The sequence below is a fragment of the Lepisma saccharinum genome, unplaced genomic scaffold, assembly GCF_977018435.1.
Source record: "Lepisma saccharinum unplaced genomic scaffold, izLepSacc3.1 HAP1_SCAFFOLD_687, whole genome shotgun sequence".
Lineage (NCBI taxonomy): Eukaryota > Metazoa > Arthropoda > Insecta > Zygentoma > Lepismatidae > Lepisma > Lepisma saccharinum.
The window spans coordinates 70,787-85,580 of NW_028143358.1; the positions used below are offsets into that span (position 1 = coordinate 70,787).

Here is a 14,794-nt window from a genome sequence, read left to right on the forward strand (position 1 = left end):
ACTTGTAGTACGGATGATAAGGATGTAACATGTACAGTTTGTTACCTTCGACAAACGTGGAGATTCTTTGTTGATTGGGAATGCTGTTGATTTCGATGGCTTGCAAGGTGAACAATTTGGCGAATTTAGTGTCGACGCCGAGCAGATTACTGTGAACTTGTCCGAGTTTATTTTCGATGGGCAGCAAATGCTCGATTATGGCATCCGTTACGGCAGAAAACGACGGTTTGATTTTCACTTCCACGTTCAACTGCTTGTAGTTTTCGTTGAGTTCTTGCAACTTGGCACCGAAAGAGGCCAGCGTCGATTCCTGCGTGGATTCCAGCACTCCGACTTGATCTCTGATGTTGACGACGATGTTCTGAAGGTTCTCGACTTGATTCAATTTCGAGCTCTTCTCGGTAAGATCGTTCACGATCCTTCGCATCTCTGTAAACTGCGTGTGAAGGTCGGCGACGCTCTGGGAAGTGGGCAGCGTCGACACCAGCGAACTAATTTCGTCTCGAATCTGTTCCACGTTCGCCGTTTCCGTTTCTAGTCGTTTCAGCATTCGAGATATGTTTCTTTTCAAAGCGTGCAATTCTTTGGAGGTGGGGAGATTGGCCACCCTACTCTCGAGATCGCTCAATGAACTTTTGATGTCGCTCGAATCGGATAGTGCCGTCACCGCCGTTTTCAATTTTTCCAAATCTTCGCTCGAAGGCACGCTCGTCCGTAACGATTCCAAGTCACCCTGTATGTTGTCGAGTACGTGATGAAAATGAGCGAGATTCGTTTCGACGTTCAAATTTTCTAAATATTCGATTTTATGCTGAACCGTGCTTAACGTGTCTTGAATGCTCGTCAACGCTCTCGCTTCAGCGTGAATATTTTTAATTTCTTCGTTGATCAATTCCAAGGACGCCTGAAGCGTGGCGATGGTGGTTTGAATGTGTTCGAAATCTTGATAGGCCTCCAATTGAATTTTTATGTTCGCGACGCTTTTACCGATGACCTGCAGTTCGTCCGACGATGGTAGGTTCGTCATGGTATCTTCCAAAGTCTTCAACTTGGATTTAATTTCTTCCAACGTGCTGGTGAATTCTTCTTGTAATTTGGAAACAACGACATGCAAGCGTTCTGCGTCTATATCGTTCACGACGGTTTGAAGTTCAGAGAAATTCTTTTCTATTGCGGAAGTTCGTTCTTCGATTTCGAGTTTCAATTTTTCCAAATCTTCATTTTTCGATTGAAATTGCTGTAATTTGGCCAAATCATTTTGAAGCGAATCCACGCTCAACTGTATATTTTGAACGCTGTCGTAAGAAGGTACGTCGACATAATTTTTTATGAGCGTTTTCAGTTCGGAATCGATTTTCAGAATGGGGTCGAGACATTGCGTTTGGAGCGTAGCGATTTCCGACTCTAAACTTTTGTTTAAGGTCTCCTGCAAAGCAATCAAATCGGTCCTCAACTTCTTAACTCGAATGTCCAACATGAGAATCTCTTCTGCGTGGTCTACACGCTTGGTGTTGCCGAAAATGTCGTTAGGCATTTTTGGTTAACGGTTATTTATAATAGGATAGACGATTCGTAATTCTACAAAAAGAGGAATGAGTTTGTCGTAATCTCCGAGAAGTTCCATGTAAAGATAATCTCCTGCAGAAACATCGTACGTAATGTTAGAAAGCATCTTGTCGTGCTTGATTCGAAAAATATTCTTGCCGGTAGAAATTTTGATTTCGCCTGCGTTTTCCGGATTCACGGTGATTTGAAGTTTCCCGTCGATCGGAATTTCGTAGAAATGTAAATTGTTATTAAAAACATAAAACATCTTGCCCACATCGTCATTCAGTTTCGTCCAAATGCTGTTGAGATGAACAATCAGTAAACCATTGAGTTTAGATAATACGGAAGGTAAGAGGTTATTGGAATTTGGTGGTGCAGTCTCCATGTTGATCTGTTTGCGGAAGCCAAAAAGATTCATTGTCTTTGTTAGTTATTTAAGAATACGGTCAAAGTTTTTTTTGTAATGACACGCAAAGTTTTTTTTGTTTGCTTGCGTCACAATACAGGCACGCGCGCGCACGTGTGTGTGTGCGACACATTGTTCCCGAAAGAGGTTTACAAAAGTCACGATATATAAACATTTGGTCCCACAGTTGGAAAATTATGATAAGTTGCATTCAAAAGTTTCAAAATATCATATAGTAGAATTTTTGTAGAGTGGGTAGGCAACACCGACGAGCCTTAAATAATAATTCAAGACTCGTCGGTGTTGCCAATTCCTATTTGTAGTTTAGCTTAGCCAGTGAAAGATCATATAGTGGAATTTTCTTCGGATGGGTTGGCAAAACCCAAGCCTCAAACAAAACATCCAATAAAATTGCCAAATATAAAAAGAGGGCAATAGACCCCCCTCATAAAAGGCTACAGTAAACCCACAGTGTCGCCAACACTAGGCCCCCAACAGTATTGCCAGACATAAAAAATACATGGACCCCTCAGGTCCTTTGATGAAAATTTACAGTGAAAAACCCAGTAGGTTAACAACACTGTCAAAAAATCTACGGTAGTGTTGCCAGATGTAAACAGAGGGCAATAAACCCCCCCCTCATAAAAGGCTACAGTGCCCCCACAGTGTTGCCAACTCTGTGCCCCTCAAAATATACATCATAAAAAGCTACGACGACAGCTTTTTTTTTTGTAAAAAATTATGGCAAAAATACCAGTAGGTTGGCAACCTTGCTTTATGCACTGTAAAACAAGCCTCAAGCAAGGTTGCCAGCTCCTTGCTTTAGGCTAGGTTAGACAAAAAAACCTTTTTGATTTTTTTCGAGTAAGATGTTGGTAACACTGCGAGAAAATAGGGCTTATGCCTTACAAGAGCAAACCATCAAGGCGAGCCCCACCGAGCTTTACTTTCGGGTGTAGTGTTGGCAACACTGCGAGAAAAAGGTTGCCAGCTCCTTGTTTTAGGTTAGGTTAGACCAAAAACTTTGGTGATTTTTTTCGGGTAAGAGTTGGCAACACTGCGAGCCCCACCGAGCTTATTTTCTGCCTTACGAGAGAAATCCATTAAGGCGAGCCCCACCGAGCCCCAATTGATGACTTGGTACCCGGACACTAGGTCTACTCAGAATGTTCCTGGTGTTTAACTGAACCATGAAAATGTCATTTTTTTTAAAAAAAAAAAATCCTATTTCTTACCAAACAAATAGTCAATACATCGTCAATGCAACCACAACATATGGCATACTTTTATTACTGCGAAGAATATAATATACATATAATAAAATATCCGCATCGAAGAATTAATGCGTTACATGAACTATGAAAACATATACTGCATAATATTATCTATTCATAATTCTGTTTATTCACCCTTTCCATTTCTACTGCACTCGTGATATGTACAGAGCATTTAAAGTTCTTTGTTGAAAATATACATTTGCATCATTTTGTTAAAATGGGCATTGTGGTATTAAATTATATTGACCTAGAATCGGACCATCTTCGGATTACTAGGTCAAGAACCAATAAGAACGACGAAAAATTCTGTCACGTACCCTGTGGATTGGATTGAGTTGGTGTTTTAAGTCCACTTTATGCACAGTAAGGCTAATCGGGACTGGACCTACAGTTTAAAGTGGGATCCGAACCACTATGTGCCTCCACCGGGTATCGAACCCTGGACCCCTTAATTACAAGGCGAGGACGCTACCACTGCGCCATCGGGGAGGCCCTTCGTACCCTGTGTAAAGAAATTTGGCAGTTATTAGTTCTTCAGGGATCTGTCGTAATCCCATGGGCCATTTTTGATATTTTGTATCTCTAATTAACCGTGAAAAATTACGTACACAATTTCCCCTGCATATCCAACATCAGTATCTCATAGGTTATAATTTGTTCACAAATATGACAAACCAAAACGATAATGTGATACAGGTATTATTTATGGCATTGGCGTCGTTGATGATAATTGTGATATTGATATAAATTGATAGCTGCCGTCAGTGGTAGCAGAGAACAATTCTTCAACAAATAAAAAGATTACAACTTTCGGTTTTTCCTAAGATTATCTAAATTATGGGTTTTACAAGATTATTCCTGCAATTAAATAAAAATATTTCGTGTAACCTTAAGCAGCGTCGTCTCAAATGGCAGAGCCGCCGTGTCATGGCACTACCCTCAGAAGAAACGAATATCTCGCCAAAGTATTGTTAAATTAATACATGTATAATTTACAGACAAGGACATTCGAATCTGACAATCGTTCAAGCTCATGGTGGAAAGACTTGGGTCAAGCTGACGACAACTCCAACCTACAAGCACGCATCGTTAGCTGTTTCGTATAGCCCGACACATGTATCTCTGCCGTGCGATGCGCGAGACAACTCAAGAAGCAGTGTTGCTAATGGAGCAGATAGAAATATCGCTGCAGTGTGCCGATGCACAGCTGTTACGTACAAGAAAATAAGAGAATTCAGCTCTAATGTTCAGATTTAAACGTCATGCATTATACTAGGACTAGGATTAATATATACTAACAAGTGCTTTTGTATGTATATACATATGGACTAAAGATTCGCAAAATATGGACTAACACATACGTAAAATTACCCAAAATGCTGCAAAGAAGACCTCTTCTTAGTGATTCCTTATTTGAGTGATTTCAAACAAAATAAACAATTTATTATTTTCCATTGCGTTAATGCACTGGTGGTGTTCTAACTGTTCACTAACCCTTCTACACTGGAACTGTAACGACAGATAATACACGACCGACAGACACTACCACTGCTTTGAGAAAACATGGAAAAAAGTGTTAAACCCAGACATGTGGACCACAATCCTCCTCCTCAAGCAGTATTATTGCATCTCTGTGATCGGCGACAGTCTGTTGCCTTTGTTGTACATTTACAAACAATGCCGGCTTCAACAACAATAAGAAGTACATATACTGCCAACTAGACGATAACCTGCGCGGCTTTTTCTTTTGTTATGCTTGTCAACCGTCAAAGCATGGCAATTTTAACACAGAAAACAATATGCATCGCATTAAGCAGTAACAATGACAGCCTCCTCTATGCAATTCCTACAAGAACACGTGCCGGAGCCAAGAGTTGAAAATCTCAAGGAGCCATGCAATTTATTTCTTTTGAATAATTCCAAAATTATGAAATATGAACAATTTGTGAAATAAACCTGTTGAAATATGTAAAATTAAGTATATTTTCCTTAAATATGTAAAAGTATGTATTAAAGTTAGAAAAATGGAAAACTATTGACACAGTATACTACAAACATTAGTAATCGCAAAGATATCACAAAATTTCAGCGATATTTCGTCAAACTGAAAGTATGTATTTACCTATAAATCCTAGCCCTGATTATAACCAGTAGATAACACTTTGACAGTACTGGAGGCATTATGAAATTTAACGTTCATCAACAAACAGACACTTTCACATACACACAGGCAATACACGCACACAACGTCAAACCGATCAAATACTTGAAATAATATTATGGCGCTTTCAATCCAACAAAACTCACCACCACTTTATCTTTCTCCTTGAGTGATAGAAATACTGCTTCCTTAATACAGTTGGCAACACTAGTTACTAGCTAGCCAATGAAAATGCAATGTGTAAAAGAAGCAACCAATACGTCATGCTATATTGCCACATTAACGTCCCTGTCGAATGGTGTGAACCGCGAGCTGGAGCGCTACTCAATTGTTTTAAATTATGTTTGCGCGAGAGTGTCCAAGAATGGAATGACATATTGGTAACAATGGCGAAGGTTGGCGAGCAGGGTAGAATACGTGATGCTAAGAAGGAGCGAAACGAAACTAAAGTTGAGATCTGCACCGCGTCAGAGATAACTGGGTCGGGCTTTAACCTCCCGAGGCCCGAGCCTGACCAAGTTGACACATGTGCAGAGGGTTGAAGAAGTCTCAGCTGGAAACGAGGTTGGGAGGGGGGGGGGTTAGCCATGCTTGTCATAAGACACCAAACGAGCTCATTTTCGCTTGGAGCGACGAGGGACATAGTTGCCACCTTTGGAGATAAGTCGCTAAATATGATGATTTGTAAGGCCCGTTGGGAAGTAAATCGTCAGAAAGGTACTACCTACTTTTCTGTCTACTTTTGGAAAAAAACATTTAGATATAAGATAGATGCGTCCAAAGATCCATCCATGCTTTTATATTTTTTACATAGTAAAAAATCCTATGGTGATGTGAGTATCCTTTGACATTTCGACAATTGATTTTACAACATATGTCTAGGATATTTTCCACTTCCAGTTGGAATACGTATGCATGAAGAAGGAGAAGGTCAGAGGATTTGTTTTTTCCTTTCTCTTGTAATTGTGTTTTTAGGGAAGTGTCCTGTAGTGTATAAGAGATGGATTAGTGAGTGAAGATGAATCGGATTAATGCGTTATTACTTATTACACACTGTTATCCATGTTACCAAACGAGGATAAATTAAAAGTGAAACATCTTTACCAGTGGCGCAACCACAAGCAGGGGTGTGGGGGGGGGGGCATTTCAGAGTTTTTTTCTTCGATTTCTTAATCACGTTGGCACTACCAATCATAGTAGCCGCGGGCAGTCACTGACCTTAAGCATCCTTATGTTCTGATGCTTTGTGTACAATGTATCGTGTTAGCATTAATACATATTTTTTAATAATATTCCTAGAGATCTTTTGTTGCAAGTACAAACGTTTCTTACAGTGCATCGGAAAAGTCTTTGAATAAAGATCAAGTGTCAGTTATAGTTTGTCCCAAAATAGTGTTTACACTCTTTGAACGTTAATAATGGGAACACTATAACAGCACGTATGAACTTTTTGAGTGTCACATAACTTAAAGTTATAGATTTTCATTGTCAGCAATACTTTATCTTAAATGCTATGGAACAGATCGACAAATCAACAAACATCAGATATGGTTTCCACAGGAAAGGAAGCACAGGTAGTGCCAAACATATGTTTCATGTCATCCACTGACTGTGGCTTTGTGAGGTACACGTCGTTGTACAGTTTCCCAGAGTTAGAAATCTAAGTGTGTTAAATTGTGACATCTGGGTGGTTATTTGACAATTTTTACATTGCTCAAAAGAAAACAATGCTTACTTTTCCCACTTTGGCCACATTAATGTCTAACGCCTGGTGTGGTGTACACAGACAAGTGAATTATATTTGTCCGTGCTGTAATGGGACTAAAAACAACACAATGCCTACACACGCTCGCACACACACTCAATGTAGATATTGTAGCTTCACAGTAAGAAAATCCAGTCAAGATGTATTTAATAGTTTCCCTGTTATTAACATTCAAAAGTGTACACACTGTTTTGGGACATTCTGTATTTTCAATATGCGATATTTAATGTCAGAAATAAAACCTTCCTTCTCTACCTAGTCGAGCTTACCTTGTTAGTACGTTTCGTTAAAAATTTCACTTCTCCTTATCCTATTAGCGATGAGTCTATTAGGAAAATATATGATCATTGTCTTCCTTACAATTACATCATCCACTGTTAACGGGGAAATTCTTAATTTGCTTGTAAAAATATTTGACGTAATAAAATGTAAGTACATATAAGTACACACATACACACACACTCGCACACACACACACACACTAGGCACTAGCGTTCCTCGTTAAAAAGGACGACTTCAAAACAACAACTTGGGAGTCTTGCCGGAGCAAGATCCAAAACAGTTAATGATGCTTGCGATGTTGTAAGAAGCATTGACAGTATTTATAAACTGACCAAGACAAGTAATGGGCAGACTGAAAATCAAGATTACTCATTCTAAAATACCTCCATAATTGATTGATTGATTGATTTGGTTTATTTTAATTCGCTTTCCGCCAGCTTTGGCTAATCGCGAATATGAGGATGATATGATGAAATAACAAATGACACCAATGTCTAGGCCAGGATTTAAACCCGAGACACCTGGCGCCGTAGCGAGCTGTGCTAACCACATCACCACGGAGTGTTTCGTGTATCATGCAGTATCAACAATTGCAAGGGACACGTGAGATAGGGGAAATCCACGAACGAACAAATGTAAACATGATGTGTTTGCTGCCTCGTTTCGAACATGCAGACTGTAATGTTATTGCAATTTATTTATTAGAAAATTGGGAACTAGCTCTATGCCGAATCGAGTCTGTTATAAAAAGCAGGCAAACCTCTATACTGAAGAGAAACAAAAATCTCCGCGAGACGAATATTCTTGATCTACTTCTGTGACTGAGTACGTTTAGTAATCAAACTCATGATATCCCTACCGAATGTTCCGGACACGAGTTCCGACCTGGACAAATGTGTCACTGGATCTTTCGTCCTCGTATTTACTATTTACCTGAAAGTGCATCAAAATTACGTGCAATGAGAAGAATAGAAATTCACAAGCATTATGCCGTAAATTCATCTAGATATCAGAATCTCGCTCGTTTGCTACAAAAAGTTGTTTCCAGGCTGAACTAAGAGTTGACATTTTGGTGCCTTCCGAAAATGTTACTCTTACATTTCAATGTTGATATCAAGTTGCTACAATGAATGATAAATATGTACAATTTATGACGTGTTCTCAATGGTTTCCTTTTGATTATATTGTTTCACGTTCGATGATAAGAATGCGAAGCAAAGACACAAAATGAGAACACTAATCCCAACACATGAAAATAGTGTAAATTACGAGGATTTGGCGATTACTCCGAGATCAGTACAAGAGCTGTTGGTCACGAGTTTGTAGTCGATCATCGGTTAGTGTGAGGAGTTGTTCATGACGAAGGACTTCATCCGTATCACTATCAGAGGGACCATGCAATGTGTCCACAAGATTTTGGTAATCGAGTACGATTTGTTACTTGGTTTTTAGACCAATGTGCACTATTGCCCGACTTTTCTTCAAGAATCCTCTTCACTGACGAGGCAATCTTCACGCGGGAAGGCATATTTAACACGCATAATAGCCATATGTAGGCAAGAAGAAATCTTTACGCAACATTCGCACATGGGCATCAACAGCATTGCAGTGTAAATGTGTGGGCAGGTATCATTCACAACCATTTAGTTGGTCCCTATTTGCTGCCTGATAGTTTAAATGGTGAGGTATATCGTGTGTTTCTTCACCATACCTTGCCTGAGCTGCTTGAGGAAGTTCCGTTAAACATTAGACAGATAATGTGGTTCCAGCACGACTGTGTAACTTTGTGAAATCTTTCCAGGGCGTTGGATTGGTCGCGAAGGCATGGATGTTTGTGAGTGTCAATTCATCAATTTCATCACGTCATCACTAATCCCCATCTTCCCAAATTAGCCAAAAGTAGCACAAAAAGCGAAGTAAAATAAAGCAAATCAATCAATCAATGAATGAAACTTAAAAGAGCCTTGCAATGATTTCCTTATGAGACGAACACGATTAGCAATAACTCTAGCACAGATAGGAATAATTTTGAAATAAATTGGAATAACATTGCAGTCTGTGTGTTCGAAACGAGGCAGCAAACACATCATGTTTACATTTGTTCGTTCGTGGATTTCCCCTATTAGTAGGGCAGCTTAACGTCGAATTTCGCGTTAATGTGGACACACCGTACAAAAGCATCAATTTTTTTCCAGGTACTACTTAGGTGCTTAGCTTTCAATTGTTGATAGGAACCAACTCCTCCGTTGGCCATCTCGGATTTTATAGCGGCCATTTTGAAATATAGGTATATTATCAATATCTCGGCTTCTAAATCACTTAGGACCACAAACTTGGTGTCTAAGTATACAATTTTTGGTCAGTGAATACAACTACACAATTTTTAAATGTATCAGACTATATATTTATTCACTAATATATGTACCAATTACAAACTATTCACCTTTTCTATGAGAAGGCAGCTACGGCCTCCATGATGAACCACGGGATGAATGTCGTGCGTTGGGCTACAGAATATCTTAACTCTGAACAGATACCTGTTTTCGCAGTTGATGCATCATTGTATGCCCTAGCCAAGTTCACACAGTGGAAGTGGCCTCATACTCATGGAGAGGAAACGTTCATAGTAATGATGGGTGGCTTGCATGTTGATATGGCGATGTGGAAAACGTTTCGTGACCACTTGGAGGGATCAGGATGGACTTGCGCATTGGGTGAAGCTGGTATTGCTTCATCAGGCAAAACCAACTCTTTCCTTTCGGCCTCGCATGTGATTAGAACAAGACATTCTCACCAAGTGACAGCATTGGCTTTGGAAAAACTGCAGGAGGATGCTTTCTTACTCACTGAAGGACCACACGATGATGAAACCAAGGTTTCATGGAGAAAAGCAACGATAGAAAAGAGTCCTACATTCAGGTACTGGGACACGATTCTTAACATGGAGCTCCTGGGTCTCATTTTCATCAGATCGCAGGGTGAGGGGAATTTTAATCTGTATGTGGAAAGCCTCAAAGCCCTGGCACCATGGTTCTTCGCTCTCGACCATCAGAATTATGCACGATGGATCCCAATACACATCCGAGATTTGGAGAATCTTCCACTTTCCATTCTTGAGAAGTTTGAGCAGCAGACTCACTGGATAATCCACAAGACCAAGAACCGATTCTCAAGTATACCAATCGACCAAGCACATGAGCAAAATAATAAGGTCGTCAAGTGTTCAAGAGGTGCTCTGTTGGTCTGACCGAAAATTCTTCAACCTTCAGAAAATGGATGGCCTCAGGGCCTGAACAAGCTACGTTATTGAAGGAGTTTCAAGATAACTACATCCCTAAGCAAAACAAAAGTTATCGTCATCAAGAAGATGGATTTGCCATACAGAAAACATTTAACGAACAATCATTGAGTCTATATACAGTCATAGAAGACTTTAGAAATCCCTTTATGGATGACAATGACGAGTTATTGACTCTTGCCACACGAAATATTTTAGTTGAAAGTGTAGTAAATACGGTGCGGACAGTTCCGAGTGTAGGCCAGGATCAGTATGACAAGTATTGCAAATCAGTTATCAGTGATTGTACTCGCTCCATTCATGAACCAATAAAAAAAACACATCCTTTATTCAGAACTCCTATACAAAACATAAAGACAAAGATTAGAGAAACATACCAATACTTAAGACTGATGTTTCTCTGTTCTCTGAACTGTACATAGTGAAGCAGCATAGGGAGAGTGACATGACTACATTCTTCAGCCATGAGATTCATAATTTTCCTCATTCACCATCTGACGATGGAAGTCTGCGCTTCGGAAAGAAGTCAGATCTAATGAACATTCTGAACAAGGATTCCCCAAATGATCCTTTTGATTATGTTGATGTGAAACTTCTCGATGGAGCCGCTGTTGTGCATTTCCTCCCCCCCAAATACCAACATTGTCACATTTGATGATTATGCTGACCACGTATTCATTCTACACATCAATAAACAATTAGAAAGCTGCAAACGAGTTGATGTAGTGTGGGACAAATACATTCCGACAAGCCTCAAAGAAGACACTAGAGAAAAGCGAGGTAAGGGTGTTAGGAGAAAGTGTGAAGTAAGGAACAAGCTCCCCATTGCATTCCTTTCAAACAAATTGGCAAATGTTGAATGTGCCAAAAGCAAGGTAATTGTCGTCACATGTGATGCCGTAGTTATTCTCCGAGGAACTGATAGGTCCATGCCATCATGTGACCATATGGAGCGGACACAAGACTGATTATCCACCTACAGGTTGCACTTTTGAATGGTTGAAGTAACTGTATGGTGCGTACCGTTGACACGGACGTAGTGGTGATTCTCATTGGCAAGTTCCATCACCTAATGACCTTGTGTGCAGTTTCGAAGATTTGTGTTGTTTTTGGTATAGGCAAAACATTTACTTATATTGACATTAATGCTATCTACGAGAAGCTGGGTGTAGAGAAATTCTTCGCCGTCTGTATTCCACAGTTTAACTGGATGTGATACCAAATCATCACTTTTTGGACAAGGCAAGAAATCTGCATCGGAGGCATGGAATTGTTATCCTCAAGTGACACATCCATTTACCTACATTGCACTCTACCCTTACACAGAACTTGATATTGATAATGAAAATTTTAAACTACTAGAACTCTTCACCGTGATATTGTATGATAAGAACTGTGATTTAGACAATGTGAATGAAGCCAGGAAGGAGCGGTTTTGTCAGAAGATTAAGTCAATGGAGAAATTTCCACCAACGAAGGACGCACTACTCCAACACTCCAAGGGGGCTGTATATCAGGCAGGAGTATGGTGTACCAGTGATCACAGTCAACAGCATGCTCCTAATCCGGAAGGCTGGGGCTGGACACAGAAAGTAGACAGTTCATCATGGGTTCCTGTATGGAACATATTACCTATTGCTTCGAAGGCATGCACTGAATTGGGTAAATGTAATTGTAAGCGTCAAAGAGACTGCACTGGTAGGTGTGCTTGCAACACTGCTCCTTAGAATTGTACTGAACTGTGCAAATGTCAATGTTTGAATACAACATAAGCAATTCATATAACAGCAATCCCTCATATATTTCAACATCTTTCATATACGATTTCATAATACGATTTATTGTATTTTAATTGTATAATTATGTCTTTTATGTCATTTTTCAAGTATTATTTGAATTGGTGAATAGTTTGTAAATGGTAGCATATCATTAGTAATACGTGTAGTGAATACCGCATTTAAACTTCTTTCATACGATTGTATAAATTTGTTAATTTTCCAAACTCTTAATCGGTGAATAGTTTGTAATTGGTACATATATTAGTGAATAAATATATAGTCTGACACATTTAAAAATTGTGTAGTCATATTCCCTGACCCCAAATATGTATACTTAGACACCAAGTTTGTGGTCCTTAGTGATTTAAAAGCCGAGATATTGATAATATAGCTATATTTCAAAATGGGATGTCCGAGATGTCCGACGGAGGAGTTGGTTCATGTCAAAAATTTAAAGTACCTGGAAAAAATTTGGTGCTTTTGTCCGATGTGTCCACATTTTCATGATAAGCTGCCCTTCTATATCTCACGTGTCCCTTGCAAATGTTGATATTGCATGACACACGAAACACTCCGTAGTGATGTGGTTAGCTCAGCTCGCTACGGCGCCAGGTGTCTCGAGTTTAAATGCTAGACATTGGTGTCATTTGTTATTTCATCATATCATCCATATCTTCGCGATTAGCCAAAGGTGGAAGAAAAGCGAATTAAAATAAACCAATCAATCAATCAATCAATTATTGAGATATTTTAGAATGAGTAATCTTTAATTTCAGTCTGCCCATTATTTGTCTTGGTCAGTTTATAAGTACTGTCAATGCTTCTTACAACATTGCAAGTATCATTAATATTTTGGATCTTGCTCAGGCAAGACTCCCAAGTTGGTGTTTTTGAAGTCATCTCTCTTAACGAGGAACGCTAGTGACAACGCTGCCAAGCTCCTTTGTTAGTTATGTCAGAGCAAACGTTTGCCGTGTTGGGTTCCATACGTACAGGATAAATTTTAAGCTCTTATAGAGCAGAAACTAAACGCTTTCGAGGTAAACTTTATAGGGAAAAGTTACTTGTTTTATGTATATATGTGTTATATCCTATGTGTTTGGGGGTGTTTGTGTGTTCCATTGTGTGTAGAATTGAGTATCACTGTATGTAACATTATGACTGATATCGCAGGAGATTGTGCACATCCAACATATGACGCAATGAAGCCATAGGTGTGCGAGACATCTCATGAAATCGGAATGAAAGATGCACAATATTGTAACGAAACGGTGTGTCAGTAGTTGTCTGAATTCAAAATAGACAGATGTTCTTATGAGAACGACAATGATACAAGATTTGAAATGTTCTTTCATACTTTCTTTAATTGATAGCACATAATCTGGCGATATATATATAAACGAAAGAAGCAGTTGAAGAAAACCTGAATCGAAGAAGCAACGATGCAGGCATATATCATATTGCTCATATTTCTTCTCTGCGCCATAGTGTTCTCTATGGCAAAGGGCTGTAGCGATGAACTGGAATATGTAAGTACTCGTTATAACTGATGTGTTATAATTGTTATATCAGTATGTGTTTTATAATTAGTGCTTGATCGGTGTGTGTGTGTTTCAGTGTAATTATATATTTATTCTCTACTCCCTCTCTCCCTCTCCCCTCTCTCTCTCTCTCTCTCTCTCTCTCTCTCTCTCTCTCTCTCTCTCTCTCTCTCTCTCTCTCAGAGAAATGGGGTTGATTTTATGTATTATGTTCAAATTATATCAGCAAAATAGTATCTACATATGTGTAGGGGTGGTTTGTGAGTTGCTGAGGCGTGTACATAAGAGAGATTACAAAGGGAAGAGAAAGAAGGGAACAGTATAGAGGAAATGGAAAGAGATAAATGTTGTGCTGGTATGTATACAAGGATTCCCTGAAATGAGAATATTAAATTCGAATTAGAAATGAACTTTATTATTTTGATAATGAATAACAGAAAAAAATTATTTGATTATTTTTCCAGAAGGAAATGGAAAGAAGGAAGGGCAAATTATACGTTTCCAAAAAAATAAAGTGAAATGCAGGAAACAACTCAGAATGTTATGTTCTCATATTCCATGACTTAATTCATTCAAAATAATGGATCCATGAATTTTCTAAACATCGTGGTTTTGTCAAAGAAAATTCCTGATTAAAATTTTCCATAAAAATTTCAAAGATTGTTTTAACATGATGCTTAAGCATTAAGAACATAATAGAATAACTATGCATTTCACTATATTAACGGTATAATACGT

General features: G+C 39.0%; 1 long non-coding RNA gene across 1 annotated transcript in view; it reads left to right on the forward strand.

Moving 5' to 3' along the window:
* Positions 1–14,794, forward strand: part of LOC145983133 (uncharacterized) — a 63,642-nt gene that overhangs the window by 17,761 nt on the left and 31,087 nt on the right. Inside the window, exon 2 of the long non-coding RNA XR_014441225.1 lies at positions 13,889–14,044. This is a non-coding gene — a long non-coding RNA (uncharacterized LOC145983133). The remainder of the gene's footprint in view (positions 1–13,888; positions 14,045–14,794) is intronic.